The sequence below is a fragment of the Trichechus manatus genome, unplaced genomic scaffold (assembly GCF_000243295.1).
Source record: "Trichechus manatus latirostris isolate Lorelei unplaced genomic scaffold, TriManLat1.0 scaffold00079, whole genome shotgun sequence".
NCBI lineage: Eukaryota > Metazoa > Chordata > Mammalia > Sirenia > Trichechidae > Trichechus > Trichechus manatus.
Window position 1 is genome coordinate 4,283,422 of NW_004444015.1, and position 4,722 is coordinate 4,288,143.

Sequence of the window (4,722 nt, forward strand, 5' to 3'; positions counted from 1 at the left end):
CACACCGATTAAGCAACTTCCTTGGGGGATCATTCAAAATTAAGTTATTGTGTCTGTGCGGAACAAATCGATACAATCAATGTAATTATTATTATGGGTGGTTCTAAATATTCTGATTTTATGATTGTCCTTGTTACAGTGGGTCTCTGGATTATTTATGCAAACTAGATTTGGGTCAGTGATATACTGAAAGAGAGTAACCTAGAAAAGAGACATTTTGGGTAACTCTAGATGGAAGAGTAAGAACATATGCATGTCATTTGAAAGGTCATTTGCTTCTAAAACAGTCAAGTGCTACGGAAAGTAAGGACTTGGATTTTAAATTACTTGCCCCTGAAGAACCTATTCAGAGGCTTATCATAATAATGCTAAGTTCAATATTAAGACAGTATTATAGCTTTTGTTGCTATGGAGACCATGGGACTCCAACAGAGGCTAAAGTACACTGCTCTATTGCTATCAATATGGGAAATGCAAACTTATATACGTATCATTTCACAATATAAATTGGTTTTTGTAATTATAAAATGATATATGCTTACGGTTTAAAATTTTTTAAATACGTACACATTGTAAATAAAATAAAATAAAATTCAGAGCTAGAATCTCACCATCCAGAGGACACCATTGTTGAAATTTTGTTAGTTTTCATTCAATAAGCACTTTTTAGTAGCTGCCATGTATCAGGCAGGCACTGTTCTAGGCACTAGGGATACAGCAGTGAAGGAAAGAAAGATCCCTGCCCTTGTGCCACTTACATTTCACTGGTAGAAGATGGACAAAAAAGATAGATAGATAGCTGATGACAAAAAAATTCAGATTATGACAAGTATTCTGAATAAAATTAAACAAAACAGGGCAATGGGATAGAGCAGCAGTTCTCAAAATGGAGGGTGCATCAGAATCACCTGGAGGGTTGAATAAAACACAGGTGGCAGGGCCCCACCTTCAGACTTTTTAATTCAGTAGATTTGGAGGGGGCCTGAGTATTTGCATTTTTAACAAGTTGCTAGATGATACTCATGCTTCTGATCAATGGAGCCTTTTTGAGAATCACTGGGACAGAAAAAAGTGGTCGTGGTGGGGTCGACTATTCTAGACTAAATGGTCAAGGAAGGCTTCTGAGAAGATGAAGCTTGACATGAAATAGGAGGAAGAAGCCTGACAACGAAGAGGAAGATGAGGTTTTGGTAGAGGGTAGAGGGAGGGAGACCTAGTGGTGCAACGGTTAAGCACTTGGCTGTTTTGGTGGTTCGAATCCGCACAGAAGCTCTGAAGGAGAAAGACCTGACGATGTGCTTCCATAAAGAGAACAGCCAAGAAAACCCTATGGGGCTGTTCTACTCAGTAAAACATGGGGTTGCTACTGTCACATGGGGTCACTATGAGTTGATAATCGACTAAACAGCACCTAACAACAACAGAGGGATAGGAAAGTAAAAAGACGGTAGACTGAAATGGGCTGGTGTGTTCTTGGAGGAACAGAAAGAGGCCACCAACATGGCAAAACCATAGCACATGAATGAATGATGGAAGGAATGATGGAATGTCTATTTCAGAGTCATCTATTCTCTTTAATCACGCTTTCAAAATTTTGATCTGATACAGCAAAGTTTTAATATCTCTGAGTAAGTTCCTAGTTATTTTTACAACAACATGAATGAGAAATGTGTAACTAGTATTTAGTTTAATAGTTTTCAATTTATTTCCTAATTATCATCATAAAATCGGCAAATAAAACAATTTTATATCCTTTTTTCCAATAGATACACTTATTTATTTATTTTTTTTTACCATATCATGTGTTATTGTCCTGGCTGTATTTTTTAAAAAATGTTTTTCTTGTTCCTGATCTAATTTTTTATCATGAAGTATGATGTTAAAATCTAATAAGATAGAGTTCTTATATATCTTGTTCTCTAATAACCATGCTTAATAAGCATACAAAAGCATTCATGTTCAACCTCATGAATAAATAAAGTAACGCAAATTAAAACAATAACACAACACAGTTTTTCACTTACCATATTGGCAAAGATAAAAAAATTGATTTACCCAATGCTGGCATAGCTATGGGAGAACAGATACACACATTTTGCTTTTTCTTAAAAAAAAAAATATTCTGCGCTGTAATACTGTAATTTTGGTTTGCTCTTTAACTCAATATTTATTCATTAGAGAGTTTTTTCCCCAAATATGTGGGTAGGATCTATTTTAAATGTGCTGTTTTGCTTTTATTGCATTATGGTAATAGAATTTGTCTTACCTATTTTGCCATTTTTTAACTTACTGAGTGATTTTTGGAGGGGCTTAGTAGGTGATTTCCCACCTCATTGTTTCACAGATGCCTTTATAAAAAGGTATGTGTCATGGATTGAATTATGTCCCCCCAAAAATGTGTGTGTCAATTTGGCTAGGCCATAATTCCTGGTATTGTGTGATTTTCCTATGTGTTGTAAATCCTGCCTCTCTGATGTTAATGAGGGAGGATGGGTGGCAGTTGTGTTAGTAAGGTAGGACTCCATCTACAAGACTGGATTGTGTCCTGAGGCAATTTCTTGAGATATGAAAGAGAGAAGTGAGCAGAAAGACCAGGGGACCTCATACCACCAGAAAGCAGTGCCAGGAGCAGAGCACGTCCTTTGGACCCGGGGTCCCTGTGAAGAGAACCTCCTAGTCCAGGGGAAGATTGATGAGAAGGCCGACAGAGAAAGTTTTCCCCTGGAGCTGACGTTTTGAATTTGGACTTTTAGCCTACTGGACTGTGAGAAAATAAACTTCTGTTTGTTAAAGCCATCCACTTGTGGTATTTCTGTTAAAGCAGCACTAGATGACCAAGACAGTATGTTTCATTTTACTCTATAAAATAGGTCAGCAATGTTTACACTCTATTTATTCATATTAGTTATATTATTCAGATTTCCTGTATCAAGCATCAGCAAACTATGTCCTGTGGGTCAAGTGTGGCTGGCCATCTGCTTTTGTAAATAAAGTTTTATGGGAACTCAGTCATACCTGTTAATTTATGTATTATCTATGGCTACTTTCATGCTACTATGGCAGAGTTGAGTGCTGACCCATGAAGCCTTAAATATTTACTATCTGGCTTTTAAAGAAAAAGTTTGCTGACTCCTGTATCTTTGTTTTATGGGGGAGGTGTTTGATTAGTTATCAGAGTAACCGTGTTCAGAAAAAGCTCTAGTAATGATATTTCTGTCAAATGTTCCTTATTTTAAATAGATGTTGATTTTACATATTTGCCACAGAAAGGTCATGACTATCCTATAAAAAGACCCGCCTTAGCACATTTAATATATTTTTTTCTTGTATTGGGTTACACTGGGAAAAATTTTGTCACTCCTGCATGTGATGTATGTTTGCTTGGTAAATCTTTGCCAGCCATTTTATTTTTAATCTCTCTCCGCTGCCTTGGGAACTGAGGTGGGGTGAAAAGGAAAGACTGAATGGTGCAGAAGGCAGCTTCTAGAACAAGGAATGTAAGAGTCCATGCTTGTGGTCCTTAGCTGAGGCCTCCAACTCTCCGATGTTGGAGTATGAGGTGTGGGTGGGTGGAAGCTTCTTTTCCTCCTCCTTCGGTGGTTTTGTTGCTGTTTCAGAGGGCTAGGCATGAGTTAGCTACTAATTATATGATTTCAGTTGAGACCATCTGTTCAAGGATGATTGTTTTCTGCAGATTGGCGTATTATTTATTGATATCCTTAGTTTCCAGAGCGGTTTCAACTTTGCAGCTTTTGATGCGTTACCGTGAATTTAATATTTTCAGTGGTAGAATGGATGAAGAAGATATAGTAGGTACAACTAGTTGTCTGCATCACAGTTCACAATAAATTTTTGGAAATACCTAAATGTTGAAAAAAGTTTGATCAGCTCACTTCACTCTTTTTAAGCTCACACTATGCTTGTATAATGCTGAATTGGCATTAATGCCGTCTTTAACTATGTACTGAGTTCCTACTATGTGCCAGGCACTGTATTGGGGGGTGGGAATATCACTGTGAACAAGACTGGATTCTACCTCAGGGAGCTCAGAAGTAAAAGTGAGAGACAGACAAAAAAAATGATGATTTCAACAGTATGATTTTAGGGGTATGCACATGGTTATAACACTCAATTGTTTAATCCTGAATTTAAAATAAATTACATAATATATTGAAATATTTAACATATAAAACTATCTATCTATCTACTTATCTGTCTACTGTCTATTCCTCCATCCACCCATCCATCCATTTTTTACTTAATCAAACTAAATCTCAGTATCATGGCCATGTAGTTGATCCTATTAGTCTTAGCTTTCATAGCTGATTGACAGTGTGCTACAGAAGTATGTGAACCAGACTGGAAAGAAAAAAACCTAGGTTCGAGCTTTGGATCTACCATTTGAGTAACCTTTTGCCTGGGTTAGCCCAAGACATTTGGGTGCAGAAGATAAATATCACTGTCAACATATAAGGAAACTCCCAATATATTATACATCCTTCCTTGAATTATTTTTAAGTTAATTTTTTTACATAAATATTACATGTTTATTGCAAATAATTCTTGAAGACAAAAAATGTCCAAAGATAAAAAATAAAAATCATCTGTGTTCTTACAGCCCAAAGATAATGAGTATAAAATTTTTCATTTAGTCTTTTAAATTTTTTTCCATAAATATGCACATATATAATTTTAAAACAAAAAAATTAGAGTCATAATATA